General features: G+C 53.9%; 1 protein-coding gene across 4 annotated transcripts in view; it reads left to right on the top strand.

Annotated features, from left to right (window-relative positions):
* Nucleotides 1–18,861, top strand: part of NTRK3 (neurotrophic receptor tyrosine kinase 3) — a 228,694-nt gene that overhangs the window by 10,607 nt on the left and 199,226 nt on the right. The gene's annotated exons all lie outside the window — the stretch shown is intronic.

Here is an 18,861-nt window from a genome sequence, read left to right as displayed (position 1 = left end):
GGTACAGCTGGAGTGGATCTGGGAGAGGCAGAGCCTAATGAGGCTGAAGAGGTGTCAGGTGGGAGAGCTGAGGTGTGGGCATTGAGGGATGTTAGGGTTGGTGGGTGAGGAAGGCGTGCAGTTGCAGTGCTCTTTGCAAGATGCTGCAGCAGCGGTTTTGGGAAGAGGAGCTGAAGCTGGGATGCTCTCAGGTAGGAAGCTGTGTGGGTTGCCTGCCCTGGCTCCGGGCAGGGGGGCAGCTGGGAGGGAGGGGGGAGTCTGTGCCTGTAGCTGGTCCCCAGAGCAGCCCTGGCTGCCTGCTGGGAGTTCGGCTGCGGTGATGTGTGTTGGTGCCTGTCTTTGTGTCCCCCCAGCACTTTGTGGGTTGGTACTCGGGCCCTCGGGAGCACAAGCCCCTGAGAGGCTCCTTGGTTGTATCTGAGATCCCCTCTCGGAGCCAAGAGGCACCGCTTTGGGCAACCCTGCCTGGAAATCCTCCTCTCCCTGCCTTGCCCTGCCTGCGTTCTCCCCCGGCTCTTAATGGCCAAAGTCCCCGACGTCCCCAGTCTGAGCTGTGCCTCCTGTTTTGTTGTGTTGCAGGTAAGCTCTCCCTTCCAGGAGGATGGTGGTGGGATCCCCTAGGCTTGTCCCCAGCCCTGGGCAGGCTGCCCAGCACCCGGAGTGCTCCGGGCTGCCCTGGCCCTGGGGGAAGGATCCCTGCCTTCCAAAAGGCATGGGTAACATAGATTTATTTATTCAGAGGCTTAATTAGCATCTTTAAATATTAAATAGTAAACAAACTGCATCTAGCGGGATCAACATTTACAAACAGGGATTTAATCTTTCTTTCCCCCCCCCCACCCCCGGGACATGCACTTGTTTTTTAAATGTTTGGGGAGGAGCGGCTGTGTGTTGGCTCTGGTGGCTGGGCGAGCGATGGACCCACAGCGCTGTTGGTGAGGGAGGGGGAGAAGACATGGGCGAAGGGGCATGAACGGGCAGGAGGACTGGGGAAAAAGGAGGCAGAGAAGCAGGGCTGTGTGCTCAGAGCATGGGTGTTGGGGCACTGCAGAGCCAAGTGCTGGATTTAGGGTAATTCTCTGCAGGATGTGCCATCGCCCTCCTGCCCAGGCAGGTGGAAGGGGACAGGCGGGAGATGGAGGTTCCTGCCATGGCACAGCTAATTGCAATCAAAAGGTGGTGGTCCCTGCAAGGGGAGGTGGTTTGCAACCGATCTGCATCCTATTATCTCTGCAAATGGAGGCCTGCCTCATAGCGGATTACACTGGGGGTTATTTATTGGCAAAGCACTGTACAGTTTTAATTTTTCCTTTTTGCTTATTCAGGCTTTAGCTCCAGAGGAAAATAGCCTGGGGTGGCTTTGAAATGGATTCTCTCTGCCCCATTAACTTATTCAGTGAGTTTAATGGGCCTTTTTTTCTCTGAGCCTTGAAGCCATCATTAAAAGGCAGAGATTTATAAAAGCAAAGATACTCCTGAGCTTTAGTCAAACTTTGGGTTAGAGGGGTGGGGGCAAATGGTGTTGCCGCTGCCTGTGGTTTGGGTGAGGATGCACGGGGTTTTGTTCAGGGACATTTTGAGGGCTGGATGGTGCTGTCATGCCTCTCTGGAAGTTTTACGCGGAGAAGAGAACCAGGTCGCTTGGGCTGCTGCCCTTGTGCTGGTGTGTGCCTGTGTTTCTCTGCTGGGGAGATGCTCCCGAGGAGCTGTGGGATCAGCCGGGCTGTGCTGGGAGAGAGCCCTCGCCTGCGAGCGATGGGACGTTACCTGGGCTCTTACGTATTGGGATATTGCTCAGTGTGACTCATAACCCATCTGCCCTGCAAAGCTGGTGTCTCTCCAGGCTGAAAGAGAGAAACTTCTTCTCTTGCCTTGCGCAGGCTGCTCACAACTTTGTTTTCATCATGTTTGTGCCATGTGTTGGGGCTGGGCAGTGTTTGGTGCTTTTGTGGGTGTCTGTGGTCAATGCTTGAAGCCCTTCCCCTCCTTCCCTCTGCTGGTGGCACCTGGTCCTATTGCTCCCCTGTGCTGAGCAACCCAACGCTGCGAGAAATTGGGTGTCCCCGGCAGGGATCGCACTTGTTAAGCATGTGGTCTCCTGTAACTGGTGCAAAATAGGGTGTCTGGGGAGTGTCTGGAGAATGAGGCTGAGATGAAATGTCCGTGTGAATTCCTCCTTGGGCTCTTCCAGGACCAACCTCTCCATTTTTTGTGTTGCAAAACAGACCTAGCGTCTTTTTGGGGAGTAACTGTAGAGGCATGTAACACATGGGTTGGCATGTCATCTAGGGGTACCCTCCTGTTGTCACGGTTTAATTGTTGGTCCCCAGGTTGTGATATGTTGTGAACATCAGTTCTGCATAGGCAGCCCTTGGCTTGTCCCACCGATGGGGAGCAGCGGCAGGGAAGGGCTGGGAGCGGCAGGGCTTCCTGGCTCACTCCCGAACACTAAGTGGAGCAGGTCCTGGCACCTCCTGGGGTGGCAGAGGCCGGCGTGGTGCCTGTCACACTTCCCTGAGTGCCCCGCACAGCGTAGTGTGAGCCGATGGGAAGATGTCTCAATGTGGCGGAGTGGCAACCAGAGTCTCAGTGCTGGGACAACTTCTCCTATATATTTCTTTACTTTTTTTTACTCCATATGCAACCCCTGAGGTTAACCCCTGGCAGCATGAGCAAGGTCAGGTGTCACCTGCATGTCTCCGTGCTCAGCCTGGCACTTGCCAGCTCAGGGATGCTGCTAGTCTGAGCCTGGGCTGGGAGGTTTATGACAGCTGGGGACCCAAACATGCCGCCACCCCTTGTGTTTGCACCCTGTGCTCGAGGTGTGCATCCCCTGCCAGCCCTGCTGCAGTTTAGGAGTGGGAGGAAAGTGTGGTGGGAGAGGGGAAGGATCTGCTCTCCCAAACCAAAGTGCCCAGGATTGCATGCATGGGGCTGATCCCAGCCCCTGGCTCCTTCTGGGTGCCAGAAGAGGCAGGAAAATGGGACTGGAGACTGGGTGATGTGACTCGTGTGTGTCTGTGCTGGTGGCCCTGGGGCTGGCTCGCCTGCCCCACTGCAGGATGGAGGGATGGCAGACAGTGACCCCTGCCCGTCGCCAGCCTGGCAGCCCCATCCCGGCGGCGGCGAGGAGCCTTGGCAGCGGGAGAAATGCTGCCTCATTGCCAGCAGATGGGCTGGATCAGACCCTGGCAGGGAGGGGCTGTGGCGCTTGCCAGGAAGAAGGGCCTCCAGCCCAAGGAGATGTCCGAGGATTTGCTATTTGTAGCCTCTCTGAAGGGACTGAGCCCCAAGCCTGGCCTTGGAGTGCTGCCTCGGGGTGGTGGCAGGACAGGGACGCACTGAAATGACCCTGAGAGTGCCATGGCCAAGCAGAATCCACGTGCAGCCACACTGGGACAGGGAGGGTCCCCGATGCTGGCCTGTCCATGACCTCCAGAGCGAGGGGGTGGCTTGTTGCGAATCCATCTGCTCCCGCGCCCCTCCCTGGGTCACAGCGGTCAGGGGAAGGAGACACTCATTTCCTAATAAATACCCATAAAAAGTACTTCTCCCTGGCCCCTGTAAATCCTTGCCTCCTCGGTGCTACCTGCTGTGTAAATTGCTGCTGACCCCATAAATCACCCCCTGCTTTGCTCCATCTCCCCTGGAACTGGCCCTTCCCTCTAAATCCTCTGTCCCCATCAGTTTTCTGCTGCCAACCCCCTTCCTCTGCCTGCGCTGTAAATCTTGAGCCCCAGTGAGACTGGGGGGGGACGCAGGGAGGGAAGGTGCAGTGGTGGGTGACGGAGGGCAGCTGCTCTGGGGCGGGTTAATCCCTCCCGACAGCTCCCCCGGGATTTGTTTGCCACCAGGAGCTGGTGGAGGACGTTCTGCCCGGCTGCCTGCGGGGAAGGTCATCCTTGTGCTGGAAGCAGGACAGGGCTGGGCTGTCATCTTCAGCCCCTGGGCTGCAGCCAGCTGGGTGCAAACTGGAGGGAGTTGCTGGACTGCAGGCATCTCAGCCCTTGGGAGGGCTCCTGGAGAGGGCTGCTCCCCCAGCACACGTTTCTGAGATGTAAAATATAGCTAGAGCAAAGAGAAAATCTCCATTTATCCTTCGAGTGCTTGGGGTCATGCCATAGCCCCCCCATAGCCTCTCTGTGTCCCTCTCTGAGTTGCCTTCAGCGAGCACTGAAGGAGCTGTGGGAAGCAGAGGTCCCTTGTGGTAATGGAGAACCATCACCTGAGCTTCTGTTGGATGCTGGTGCCTGGTTTCCGAGCCCTGAGCTGCTGGGATGACCATGCTGTGTTTTTCCCCTTATGACTATGCTGGGACAGCATGTAGGAGCTGACGAAGGGGGTCTGGCAGAGACCTGGCCCAAGGGAGGGGTAGGAAGCCAAGCTTGGGGGCATCAGCTCAGTGCTGTGAGCTGTGTTGTCCGTAATCCTGGCCTCACTGCTCAGCCCGGGCATGGTGGGCAGGAGGGGTTTGTGTCTTCATGGGAAAGGCTGTGGTTAGAGCTAATGACTTGGCCTGTGTGGATGACTCGGTTCGATCCAGGGCTGGTATTGCTGCTGCTTTGCCGTGGATGGGGTCTCCCAAGGATGCACACGCACCGGGCACCAGACCAGAGGCTTGGATGCTGGGTGGTATTCGGTGTGCAAAATACTAAACCTTGTTATATCCGTGGACTTGGTGAGCAGAAACCAATTATACTCAGAGTTGCCTTCTTCCTCCTCGTGAGCAGGAGCAAGCTTTACCCTGAGATCTGTGACCATCTCTACCCCGCTCCCGCAGAGGTCAGTGGAGCACACAGCAGAAGACACACAGTCAGAGCCAGGATGGGGTCACCAGAGAGCTTTGGGATGGTGCTGTCTGCAAAGCTGCTGCATGTGCATAGGGTTTAGAGATTTCTGCTTTGCTCCCCATGGAGGAAGACGCTGCAGGAGATCTGAACTCCTTGTGATGTGACTTTCTGGGTGTCCCGAATCCCCAGGGTGTGAGTGGGAAGCTGGGGTGCCAGGTACCAGCCTAAGGCAGGGGAGAACAGCCCTTCCTGACCTCTCTCTTCAAGCTTGGAGGAGATCCTCTACGGCCACAGTGGTTTGGGGTTTGTGCGTGCTGGCCCTGACCCGCCACCTCCTCTGCAAAGGCACCGACTGGTGTCGTCTGTGGCTTAAATCCGTGTGGCTGCCTGGAAGGTGTTTGTCAGAAGACTTGCAAGAAAAGTGAGTTGACGCTCCGGGATGGCCGATTTGGGCGTTAATATTAACTGCTCACTCTGCTGGCGGTGCTCGGCGGCGCACCTGGGCTTCACCCAGCTGGGCGTTTCCTTTACACCTTTCTCCTGCTGCCAAACACCCTTTTCTCTCTTTTTTTTTTTTTTTCTTTTTTTTTTTGGATTAGTTTTTCTTCTGTATCTTGTGTCGGAGCCCAGTTGTGTATTTGCACTGGGTTTAAGATACCGCTGTGCTCAGACTTTGGGAGGAGGATGGAGGAGGAGATGTGTACGGTGGCAGCACCGGGATGCTAAGGGCAGCGGGGAAGGCAGGGGGCAGTGGAGGAGAGCAGAGGCAGATTTTTCGAAATCCATATAAATAGCAAAAATAAATTTCCAGCAAACGCTTCCAGTCCTGCAGTATTAAGAAAGTGAAGCACTAGAGGATAAGGAAAGCATGAGCAATAACAGCAGGGATTTAGAAAGAATAAATCTTGCCAGACAAACCTGATTGCTTTTTCTTTTTGATGGAATCGCAAAATTAGTGGCTGAGCAGAACGTGGAAATCCTAATATATTTGGATTTAGCAAAGCATTTGATATAGTGTCTCGCCAAATCTTACTCTTAAAATTAGTTCAGTTTGCCTTGGATATGACGCTGCCAAATGGACTGAAAACTGGCTTAGGGCCCTAAGCAAACAGCGATGGTCTGTGTTTGGGGAGAGGGGGAGCTGCGGGAGCAGAGCTACGAACTGGCTTTTCTTATTTAAAAAAAAACACCCCAAAATGACAGAAATCCCCCAAAATAATCATAATAATTAAAAAAACCCCAGGACCATGGTCTCACTTTAAGGCACCTTGTTACAGGAATATTGACAAACTGGGGAGAGTTCGGAGGCAAACAAGGCGGGGGAAAGAAAGCCCTCAGAGGGGTCAGATTACCCTTGGAGGGAGGTGGGGGCTGAGGAAGTCCCAGGGCTTTTCAGAGGCGTTTCGGGGAGGAGCAGGTGGTGGCCCGTGGGGACCAGGATGAATATTCGGGCTGTTGTTGGGACCTGGCAGCGAGCACCTCAGCGCCTTTGCCCTGACGCAGTGGAGAATCGCTAAGCCGCCCGTTTCACGGCCCTTTCCAGATATTATCGAATAAGCAGGGGAAAATATTCACCGTGACTGTCAGAAAGAACATCCCTGACTGGGGGAGCTGGGCACGTTTCCTCGGGGAAAATCTTTGAGTCTTGGAGCAAGCACAAGGAGATGGCCCTGGGCAATTTGGGTCAGTGGATGGGGATTTTTCTGGGTTGTGGGCTTGGGTGGGAAGTCAAGAAGTGGTTGTGTCTGCCTTGAGGTGCTGCCTCCTGCAATATCTCTCTGCATCCCACAGGTATTTATTTATCATCAGGGAAAAGGCTGCGAAACGGGTGGTGGCAGCTGGCGTGCGGATGTGTCCCCAAGGGAGGATGGCTGAGTCCTTCACATCTAGAGGGGTTGTGAAGAGGTGGTGGCACCCTGGTCACCTTGCAGAGGTAGGACAGGATAGCTCGATGCCCCTCACAGGATTTTATATGAGGGGTTGGTCCCTGTCCGTAGAGGTCAGGAAGGATGAGGTCTTCCAGCAAGTTCAGTCACGAAGGTGTCTGTCTGTCTGGCATGCTGAGCTCTTGGAGTCCCTTAGCACTTGTTTGGGGCCTGGAAGAGATGCTGAGTGCGTGGATGCTCTTTGCATAACTGTAATGTTCCCACGTGGTGAGGAAACGCGTGTGTTCGTCAGCAATCTTTTGGATCAGTTGGGTGCTACCACTGCCATCGCCCCCCCGCTGCGAGTGGGATGGCTTGGATGAGCCAGGCCTTTCCGTTTGCCTTTTAAAGCTATTCTGCGCCTTTTGATACAATGCAAGAAACTTTCACTACAGGAAAGGCAGGGGATGATGCTTTGTGGCCTTGTGAGCCAGTGTGGCGGGGCAGGAATGAGTTGGGCTGAACCAGAGTTAGGGAGAAAGCCGTGGGGCAGAGCTGAGAAGGACTTCTGCAAGATGGGGTGGCCTTGTGTTGGCGTCCTGGTTTCCCTAGGGGAGCACAGGGTTTCTTCACCCCCTCCATGATCCTTCAAGTGCCCCCTCCTTTTGCATCGCTCCCTGCCCAAGGCTGAGCCTGCCGGGGGTCGGCGGGACGGGGCTGAACCAGGCAAGGCTCAGGAAGTATTTTTAGCTGTTCTAATTGTGGCAAATAAATGCCATTCTTACTTATTGGGATTGAGCTATGGCTAAATCACAACTAGTTCTAATGATGATAATTACCGGATTTCAATATTTATAGAAACGGGCGCTTCCTTCGTATCGGCGGCTGCCGCTGCGCTCTCACCTTCACAGATCGAAACCTTGGCTCATTATCCCTGCAGCTATTTATTTACTTGCACATTTTTAACCCACAGATGGCAACGTATGAGAGATCTGAAATGATATGGGCCCGCCGGGGATGTTGTAGTCTTTGGGCAGAAGCTGTGGGATGAATAGGGAAGCATCTCCCAAGGACCTGCCGGTTGGTTTCTTGCTTTTTGGGCACCTTTTGAGAGATGTTCTCAGGTCTGCGGGCTTGCCCGTGCCTGCCAGGGCTTAGCCCCCAAAGGGTGGAGGTGGCTGCGCATATTTTTGGATGTGTTAGCATGGTGGATCGCTGCCTCTGATCGCTGTGTGGGCCGAAACACGCACACGCTGTAACTGGGACGGAGCTTAAAGGTGAGACAACACGAAACGGCTCGAGTCCTGTGACGTTGGACTCGGAGGAGCTTGCGGAAAGCGGTCTGGGAAGGTCCTGCCTACAGCAGCAGCTTCTGGATATCTTGATTTAGCAGCATCCCCCTCTCCAGCCGGGTACTGCAGAAGGATGGAGCTTTTGGAGCGTGTGGGTGCAGAGCCATGCATGTGGGTGGCACGTGTGCCCGTCCCCAAGACCTGCGATGGGGATGCAGACCCCCCTGGGCTGTATCAAACCAGCTCCATTGGGTTGATCCCAGCCTGTGGATCCTCACTGGCATCCAGACCTGTGCACCCATCAGGTCTGAGATTCCCTCCTTGTGCAAGGTGTAGAAAAGATTCACTTATTCAATTTGCTATCTCTCCAGTGCCACATAAGCTGTATTGATAAATTAATCCTATATTGTTGTGACTAAACAGCCCTGCAATTTTTTACACTGTGCAGTCTAATCTGTCTTGACAGCTGTATCATTAGTTTATATTCGTTGTAATCTTATTCGCTGTGTTGGCTGTGGGGAGTTCTTATTTGAGGCGCTGTGCTGCGACGCAGGCGTTGGGCACAGCTGGTGGTTCTCTCTGGGCATCTCGGGGTGCTGAGGGGTGCAGCCCGGGTGTACCAGGCAGCCACTTGGGTGCCCTCCCCAGGATCCACCCCCAAAACGCTGCTCTCCTGCCTGGTAGCAACACCTGCATCGTAGCGACATCCCCAGGGTTGACCCAGCCTCACCAAAGCATCCTTGCTGCTGAGGTTTTGATGGGGACCGCTGCGGTTGAGGTTTAAAACAGTGAAAAGATGGATGTTGCGACATTTGCATCTTAAGGCACCCTGAAAGGTGTGCTGTTGATGAGGGATAAGCTGTTTTCTCAGTCTGTGCTTTGTTTTTTTGCGGTATGGGATGGTCCCTGCTCTGTAGCTGAGGTTGCCTTTTGGTAAGAGGAGAGGTAAAAGGGACTGCAGAAGTGTGGACTGCACAGCCTTCACCCAGGCCTTTGGGGATGTTGCATGAGGGATGGTGATTGCTCACTGGCATAGCGTTGTGAGATGGAGGTGGCAGTGTCACAGGTGGCTGGAGGCACCCCTGGCTCAAGCTTGGGTTTGCTGTCTCTGGTATGAGCAGGACCAATTCAGGCATCTCTGCTGCTTTTGTGGAGAGACCCTTCGCTTTGCAGGCAGCTTTGCACGCAGGTTCTTTCAAAAGCAGCTCCCCAAAACGGTGGAGCGAAATGTTGTGGGCTGGCGCAATGAGATTTCTGCCAGCAGGGAGCAAAAGAGACTGTGCGTTCCCTGGGTATGAGAGAAAACGATGGGAGTGGGAAGCGTTTTGGTTGCTACTCTGTGCTTTAGGTCTTGAATTTGTTAAATCTGAAAGGACAGTTGCTGGAGCGTGGGCTCCTGTTTGCAGCATCTCTGACCAAGCCTGGATGGCTCGGTAACAGTTCAAGCCCATCCTTTTGGGAAAGCATACAGGTTCTGGCCAGACTGAACATGTGGATGGCTCCCAAGGTAGATGTGCCCCTTGCAGTTTGATGATGCAAATTGTTATTTAGGCCTTTACTTAGGCTTGTGCACCTGTAAGGACTGGCGGGGTCCAGCAATGTTTTGTGCTGTGCTTAGATCCATACTGGCACCAGTAATGGGTCAGCCCAATGGATCATAGAATCCTAGAACAGTTTGGGTTGGAAGGGACCTTTAAAGGTCATCTAGTCCAACCGCCTGCAGTGAGCAGGGACATCTTCAACTAGATCAGGTTGCTCAGAGCCCCATCCAACCTGACCTTGAATTTTCCAGGGATGGGGCAGCTACCACTTCTCTGGGCAACCTGTGCCAGTGTTTCATCACCCTTATTGTAAAAAATGTCTTCCTTATATCTAGTCTAAATCTTCCCTTTTGCCGTTTAAAAGCATTACCCCTTGTCCTATCGCAATATCCATATTGGATATGCCATAGTGTTTCACAGTGCTGTGGTGGTGCTGCCCATGTGCTTCCCCCTTTGCAGGCAGGACAGAGAGCAGAGGGTGGGATGTGCTGTGTGACAGCCCCAGTGGCTTTGTGTAGGGCTGGTGGGGGAGGATGGCAAAGCTTGGTGGCATCAGCATTGAATGTAGGAAAAACCCTGCTCCAGGAGACAGATCCCTGGGGCAACATCTGTAGCCTGTTCACTGCCAAGCATGCAGTGATGCTGTGAAAGGAGTTTCACACGTGGTGGTCCGCGATGAGCGGTGATGCAACTGTCCACCACGCAGCTCAGAAGCTCATTGCTGCGGCACCAGGATGCATCAGGGTTAAACCTGCCGTTTGCGAAGTGATCTCACGTTGGGGATGGCTGGGGACAGCCCTTGGTAGCGGTGGAGACCTGTGTTTGCATCCTGCAGCTGGGAGAGCCTCCTGCTGCCATTGCTAGGGGAGCTGCTGTTTGTCATGGGCTGCAGCTGGTGACGAGGTGATGGACACTAGCAGCTTGAATACAGCTACTCAGCATGGCAGGAGGCATCCATACCGTCGGCAGGGCATCACACCCTCCCTCTCTCCCAGCCAGGTGGGGTGATTGAGATGAGAATCCCTAGCACTTACCCTAAATCCAGGGTTAATGACAGAGGTGCTCCCTCTGCCAGCATGGCAGCAGCACCTCCGTGCGTACTGGGCGCTGCTGGCCTGCTGTCCTCTCCAATGGAGAAATTGCATTTCCAGCCCGGCTGGTCTCAGGTGCCTGGGGACATCGCTCCAAGCTCTAGGGAGATAGCCTTCAGCTGCAAAGACCCTGCCAGTGTTTTCAGCAAGGAATCAGCTCATGGTGTAGAATCTGAATGGTCTGCAGCCACGGCTCTTGGATGGGAGAGGGTGACTCAGTGCATGAGATGGGGTCTGTTGGGGCACATAGCAATAGCGCAACATGCTGGTTTCTTTGCTGGATGGGAAAGACTCTTATTCTGCTCTCTAACTTTTTTCACAGCAGTTGACGGTTGTCGTTTGCACCTTGCTTGCTTATTAGCTTCCTATCAGAGGTGGGTGTACAGAGGGGAGGCAGAAGCCTCCCTGGAGGGGTACATCGAACCGATGGCAGGGCCAGTGACAAAGCTCAGCTCTGCTCCTGCTACCCTTGTCTGTGGCTACCTCCTGCTCAGGGTGAAGGTACCTCTGGGGGATACCGCGTCTTTTTGCTGTTTATAACCCTTTCATCCCTTAGCCAGTGTGACGATGACTCAATTATTATTTTTTTTTCTTGGTTTATCCCTGGGTGAATTGCAGGTCCCTGCTCTTGAATCCCAGATGGGTCTGTCTCACCCGTGTGCGCCAAGCGCTGCTTTAAGCTCGGGGTATTCTCTGTGCAGCTTGCGATAACCTCCAGCGCTGCCAGTTCCTAGGCACTGGTGTCAACTGGGAGCCACGGGGAGTTTTGGCTGGCATTGCTACGCTCCACCCATACTGATGAGACTATTTCCATAGCAACTACAGGCATTTTCAAAGGGGAGATATGGGAAAAATGTGAAAAACTGAAAACAACCCAGCTGAAAACAGTCTTGGCCGCAAGCTGTTGGTCAGTGTGTGGAGGGTCCGGGGGACAGTGTATTGCCTCTCACCCAGGAGAGGTTCCCTGGTTTGGTGTATTTGTGTGGGACCTCATGGCCGGGTAGCGTACAGGCAGCCCTGATGCTCTCACCATCCAAAATATGGAAAGCAGAGCTGGTGCTTGCATCGCGCTGCCCAGGAGGGCAGGGATGCCCTTGTGGGGCAGCCTTGCTGGGGCTTTGGGATGTTCCCCATCCTGCCTCCGTGGGGCAGGAGCATGTGGGGCTGTGCTGCCTGGAGGCAGCGTGTGCTGTGGCTCTCAGGGGAGACGTGGAGGGTGCTGCAGCTGCCGATGCACAGGATGATTTCCCAAGCTGGTGGCATTACTGTGCTCATTGCTGGCAAGGTGAATCCAGTGGTGCTAGGCGCTGTGTCAGCTCAGGTGGGAGTCAGGGGTGCCATTCACCTTTCCCTGCTTTCCCCAAGGGCCCGGAGCCCCAGGGGTGGGAGCTGCAGTTTCTGCTCTTGAGCATCCTGGTGCTGCTTTGGCTCTGAGCTCTGCCCTCCCCTCTGGCTTCAACCTGCTTCCTTCTCTGCCTCCTGCCCTTGCTGGGAGCCAGGGAAACAGCTAGAAGGGCTATAAATTATGCTTCTGGAGCAGAAAGCTTTGGGAATGACAGACACAAGCCTGGCACAGTGACCCTGTATGTGCTGTCCCACAGGCTGAATCCAAGCCTTGGCATTGCAGCAGGAGAGACTGGAGAGTGGCTTGACCCAGTGCTGTTGGGGGATATCTGTGATCTGATGGTGGCTTGCGGTTGGAGGCTGACAGTGGGGCTCTGGACAGGTCTCCTGGCTGTCTGGAGAGCCCAAAGGTGGCTCAGGGGCTCGTGGGCACCCTGCAAGCTCAGTGCAAGGCTGGTGCGAGGAGGCTGTGGGTGAGGGCATATTGGTGGTTTGATACCAACCTTGTAGGTTGGTGGCACCTGGTCCCAGCCCTCCTGCTGCAGAGGAGGAGGGAGCACTACGGCAGCTCTTTTCCATCCCATTGCAATATGCACAGAAGGGAAAGGAGCTGGCGTGCAGGAGGCCTGTTCCCCCCAGCTGCTGTCCCCAGTAAGCCCCAGCCTGGCACATGGCACGAGGTCTTGGGTCCCAGCTGCTGCAGGCTGCGAGCGAGCCAGCCCGCTCCCCGGACGGCTGCCCAGGGCCGGCAGTAGACAATGTGCGTATTCTTTGTGCAGAACGAGTTCCTCTTCGCTGATAACCTTCTGGGCTCACGTAGTTTGCTCTGAGGTTGGGCTGGTGCTGGGAGCCTACTGGCTCTCCAGCTGCCCAGAAGCAGAAACAAAGTTTGAGTGATTCTTTGGAAAAAAAAAAAATTAAAAAAAAAAAATCAAACAACAAAATCTCCCTGGAAGGACTTTGTCTGGTGATCTGCTTTCTGGGTTTGAAATTGCTCTGTGACCCTAAGCAGTGCCAAAAAGACTGTGTCCTGTTAAATACATCTTCAACCCAAGTTGTGAAAGAGTAGGTGCCATCAGGAGGTGCAGCCTGGCTTCCTCACTCGCTGCCTCTCTGCAACTACAGCTGAGCAGGACCTTTGGATTCCTCAAATGCTCCTGTGAGATTTTATACCTGTCAGTTTAATGGCAACCTCCTGGGACTGTTTCAGAAATAGGAGGCTTGTTTTCAGGAGCACCAAGCTATCAGGCTCATCATGTCTGGTACAAGGGGATGTGGCCTTGGGCTGCGGAGAGGGGCACGCATGGGTTGCCATGGACCATCTGGGACCGGATGCCATTCCTTCTCACTGCTGTGGCCTTAAACCTCTGTGCAAACACCCAAACCCGGTGATGAAGAACATCTTCAAACATTGTGAAGGAGAACGAAGGGTGGGGGGATGTCAGTGCTTGGGTTAAGGAGTTGCCATGTGTTGGCCAAGCTGCAGTAACTCGGGTTGTGTGCTCCTGCCTTGCTCTTGGTGTAAAGCAAAACGTATTTGCTTAACAGCCAGCACAGCCCAACAGCAATGTGCTTGGATAGAGAGAGCTCAAGGGTTTCACCCCACCTTTGGTCCTGGTGAAGGAGGTGCCCATGCGGAGCGAAGGGCAGGGGCTTGGCTGGGGTGGCAAATTCCGGAGCGCTGGCAAGCCCTGGCTGTGAGCGCCCCAATCTGTTGAGGTGCTGGGGGGGCAGAGGCTTCTCCATAACTCACTTATGCCTTTATCTAGAGGAATGGCAGACTGAGCTGCGATATGAGATAGAAACTGTCCCCAGATTTGCTGTTTGCGTAGCTGGAGCAGCTCAAACACAACAGCCCGGTTAGCCGCGTCTCTGGCTGTCAATGTCTTGTCCCACAACGTTTTTTGCAAGGTGCTTTATTTCACATTCAGATGAACAAAGTAGAGCGCTGGGAGAGGAGCTTTTAAAGTGTCTCTTCCCTCCCTGCTCTCCTTTCTTCCCTTCCGTGCCTCCTCCTGCCTGTGACATGTTTATAGGCGTGCTGGTTAGCTTTTCCTTTTCAGACCCACAAAATATCTGCTATCCAGGGAAGCCTGGAGCTCCGAGTCACCACGTCTTAATGTTTGCATCCCCTGCTCCTGAGTGGTGCTTCTGTTCTTACACCTCTGCAATACGAGCAAGGCAGCGTGTAGGAAAAGCTTGGGGCGGGGGGGGGAAAGGGGATTTTTTTTTCCTGGCTGGGGAGAAGGGGTATGAGCCCTTCTTGTGAGGGATGGAGGAGCCCCTCCATCGCTGCTGGGGAGGGTGGGCAGAGCTGGCTGTGATTTCTTCCCAGTGCAGATACGAGCCTGGGGGGAGGCCGTGGCAGTTGGAGGAAAATAAATTCTGTGGAGAGCTTGCCCCAGGTCCTTTGGCTTTATGGGGAACGGCTGGAGGGGCTGGGGAAGGCAGATCGGAGGGGCTGTGAAGGTAATGGGGACCCTGGCAAGTCTCCTTGCAGGTCAGAGCCTCTCTGCCTGTGGCTGTCCCGAGCGGAGCGGCTGGGAGCCTGGCCCGCGGCCAGCCCAGCTGGGCATTGCTGCCCGCTTGTTTGAGCTTCATAAACATCTGAGGAGCCAAAATGCTGGAGGATCAAAGTTCAGGCTCCTTGGGAGCCGTTTGGGAAAACAAATGCTTCGTGGGAGCGGGGTCTGAGTCCAAGAAAGATTGGCTCTCCCCTTGCTCGGGCAGCGGCTTTCCTGGTGTTCAGGGTGTGTGGGAAAGATGGAAAAGGGATGAGCTGTGCTGTGGGGGTGGTGGAGCTGCGGGGGAGAAGAGGAGGATAAAGTGGGATGGGGGACCGAGGGAGGGCGCTGGATTCGGCCACTATATAGCCATAACCACGCAGAAGGACCTTTTGACACCTGCAGTTTGCAGCTCTGAGCTCTGGGTTTTGTGCCCCTTTTTGGGATCCAGGCGCGGGAGCAGCGGGAAGGATCTGCCCGAAAATTTGCAGCTACGTTGAAACAGGGTTTGGGATAAAGCTGATGTGGATTTAAAAAGCTTCCGAATTTAGACTCCTGTGGAGGCTGTGGTTTTAGAAAGTCTGCTTGTGGGTTTGTGTGGGTGCGTGGCGGCGCGTCCGGATTAAGGACCACAGTCCCCTCCCACCGCGGCGCTTGTGCTGCCTCATCCCCAGCTCTTGCTGGACTCTTGCTCCTGCCTCCTCGTTCCCGGCGCCGTATATCACAGTAACAGCCAGCTTGTGGGAGATTTTATTTTCTGCTTTTCCTCCTCCATCCATTTTCCTGTCTTCAAGCACAGCATGAAGTGCAATGCATGCATGTGGCTGGCAGCGTTCCCCTTTGGGTCCTAGCTGAGCTAATACGGTCTATCAGGACATTGTCTTGCCCATCTTCAAAGCCCTGTGCCTTTTTTGGGGGGGCTCCTTTCCATCGCACGCGCTTTGGCACTACTCTCTACCGAGAGTTATTCCTGCCAAGCTGAACTTTAGTGATCCCGTACCTTTAGTACGTCTCCTTGTCTTGCTAATGTGTGCGCGCACCGTGCTCTCCAGGAGAGAAGCACAGCTGCCTTTGGAGCAGAACTTGGCAGCTTTGTCTGCCTGCATGAATTTATATTATATTTATATTTTAATTTCTGAAAAGCCCTGGACCTGTTTGCAGATGGGAGTGTGAGGGAATCTGACCTCCAGTTTGAAGTTGCAGGGAGGGTTTAATAAGGCAGAATATGATTACTGAAGCTGATTTTGACCAGGATGCTGCTTCCTCTATAAAATGCCGTTTGATCTTTAAAGACCACAAAACGCTGCACATTGCTGGCTCTCGCTGTGTATAAAATCCTGTGGATAAAAGCATCTTTTCCTTTGGCATGGCAGGTGCCTGGGGAGCTTCCTAAAAAGGGGAGCTCTTTGGGTCTCCCGCGGCCCGTAAAGCAAAGGGTGCTGCCTCGCCTTGAGGTTCGCGTTTGGTGTAAAACTCCCAGGGGAATTGTTTTTTCTGCCCTTGGATTGCCCAGTGGGCTGCACAGCTGCCTCAGAGATGCACTGTGATTAGACAATTAGACATGTGCAGGTTCGTGTTAGTGGCCCCGAGCAGGACCCTCTGCTCCACGTACCCCAGATCCACCTTTAACCGTGGGAAGCACCTCTCTGGGCACAGAGGACTGGCCTTGCAGGCTCTGCTGCTGAAAAGTAAAGAAAGAAATGCCCTTTTGGGGAAATACCATCATTTTTGAGTCTGCCACCCAGAGGAAAAGGGGAGCGAGCTATGGCTGATGCTGTAGATGGGGTGTGAGCTCTTGCTCTTGCTGATGCTTCACCCCAAGGTGGTCGCGCTTGTGTATTTATGTCCACATCTGCGGGACTAAAACTGCTCATCCCATCTCGTGCTCTCTGACTTCTGGTGGTGTCCGAGAGACAGTGCAGGGCCCAGGTAGTGATAGGCAATAAATAACAAAGCGGTGTGAGAGAGCCTGCAGCAGCTGGGAGGTGCCAAGGTGGTGGGCAGGGAGCTGGGGCTGAGCCAGTAGCCCAGCCCATACGCAGCGGGGTTCAGGGGCACCGTCCCTCCAACCCTGCTCCCCATGCAGGAGATGCTGCAGCCCTTTAGAGTTTCCTCCTGAAACTTTTGCACCTTTGCTTGTCTCTGATAAATGAGGTTTCTTCAGCACTGGGATGATTTTGGACACCTAGTTCTTGCCTGGGACCCCAGAGCTGCTTTCTCCCACCACTAGCTGAGTAATAGTGATGGGATGTTGAGGAGGGTATTTGTTATGATGGCAGTTGCACAGCTGCCCACAGCACTTCTTCAGCTCTGCCGCCCCACTTGTGCCTATTTCTTCATTTCTGAAAGCGAGTGACTGGGCATAACTTTTCCTGCGCTGAAAAACCTTGGATGTAGTGTGTGATAACGGGAACATACTGCTTTCCGTGCGCTGCAGCAATCTGTCCAGGCTGGGTCCAGGCAGCCCGCTGTCCTCTAGTAATCCTGACACATTGTCCCTGGAAGGGAAGCTCTCTGCTCTGTAAGTCACCAGCCAAAGCGGGTGTGGGATGTGGCGGCTGCCCTGGGGTGAGCTGGAGGCTTGTGGAGATCGTAAAAGGAAAATGAGTGAATCCACAACCAGTGGGCACAATGGGAACCGTGGCACCCTGTGCCTGAGAGGGCCTCATGTCCCTGGGGACAAAAGCAAAGGGTGAGATCCTGGTCATGTTGGCGCTGCTGTCTGTTTTTCCAAATGCAGGCACTTTCCCTCGCTCCTTTAGGTGCAGCTCCTGTGCTCCTGGCATCCTTATGGGTGCCAGGCAGCATCGCTTACTTGCAGTGCCTGGAAAAACCATGTGTTTCAGCAGAGCTTAAAGCTGTTTCTCAGGGTATCGTCCACGGTAGGGCGTCTTTATGTGGCAATCTTGTTAGTGCCGCTGTAGCAGCATTTCTGCACCTAGCAGTTGCTCCTAGCCAGCCTGGTTTCAGGCAGATGATGTTGGGGTGACCGGGAAGCTTGTCCAGGCTCATCCGAAAGATGTCCTGCAGTGGAGTCCTCTCCTCTGGATGCCTTATGCTCCATGAGTTGCTCGTGTGTAGCAGTTGGGTTCCTCCAGGAAGACCATTGAGATATCACACTGTGGTGGCTGTATCGTTCCAACACCCTCCCCAGACAGCAAGGGATTGGGACTTTTTCCTGTGCCCGGCCTTTCTGGAAGGGCCTGGTTTGGATCATTGGGTTGGATGTGGCTGGGCCCATGGGATGGGGACTGGGTACGTCCCCCTTGCACCCTCCACAGCACCCACATATCCCTACGTGGCCTCAGCGAGAGGAGCAGATCTGCTTTTGCAGAGGGAGCTGTGTCACAGTGGTGTGTTTTATGATCGTTACCTTGACGAATCACAATTATACTGTGGGGTTATGCTCATAATTGTTTCTACAAAGCTGGATTTACTTGCGCCCCCCACCTCCCCCCCCGCCCCGGCTTTCTGTTACTGACCTCAAATTATCCTTAACGATGCAAAGTTATCTGCCGCTGGGGTGACTTTTCCATGCGCTTTTGAGAAGGGGAAGCCCGCGCTTTAAGTGGGGAAAATATTGCCCTCATAAGTCTTTATTCAGCTTCACTTGCCTTTAATGTTTAGTTACCAATTCACTTTTACAGCTTCCATATTGAGGGAATCAAGTCCTTTGTGCCTCTGGTTATTAAATGTATGCGATAAGTGCCTTATAATACTGTGAAAGATGGCTGGTTCCTTTATGGCTTCCTCAGCCCTGCGTGGGGTGCGAGGGATGGATAAAAGGAGCCGTCGGTCCACACCGTGGCTGTGCTTTGCCCTGGGGTGTGGGACCTGCCCCCAGTGCCATGGGTTTCCCAGCATCCAGGGCTTCCCATCGACATCTGCAGCACCTCTGCTTGGAGGAGGCAGGTCTTACTGGTCAAGGGTTTTAAGAGACATCTTATTTTCCCTCTATTTTCCCCCCTGCAATCAAATTCATATTTGCATGGTCTGGAGCTGGCATGCCAGGAGATTTGTTTATAATGCTAAACGTATCAGGTAATTGTAAGCTAATTCTTCTGTCTGGATCGCGAGGTATTATATGCCTGGATGACAAATCAATTTTCCTGTTGCCCTACAAGAGAGAGGATTCAAATGCTCTGTTTGCCTTTCCTGTATATATACAAAAATGTGTGTGTCGGGGTGCTGCCCGCTTGCTGGAGCGCAATTTATTTGCTGCCCAGCATCCAAACACCAGTGGTGGCACTTGCGTGGCATGACTCTAACGGAGACGTGTCATCTGCTCTGGTGGTGAATGGAGCTGATGGCATCCTGATGAAAAATCATTCCCCTCCGATCTGGGCTAGATATAAATTTGGGTAGCACGTGTGTACACATGCTATGTAATACTTGGCTCTTATCAAGTGCCTTTTTTAGTTATTGACCACAGCG

Source organism: Rissa tridactyla, chromosome 9 (genome assembly GCF_028500815.1).
Source record: "Rissa tridactyla isolate bRisTri1 chromosome 9, bRisTri1.patW.cur.20221130, whole genome shotgun sequence".
Classification (NCBI taxonomy): domain Eukaryota; kingdom Metazoa; phylum Chordata; class Aves; order Charadriiformes; family Laridae; genus Rissa; species Rissa tridactyla.
Note: the sequence above shows the minus strand (reverse complement) of the source record. Positions and strands in the feature narration are given on the sequence as shown.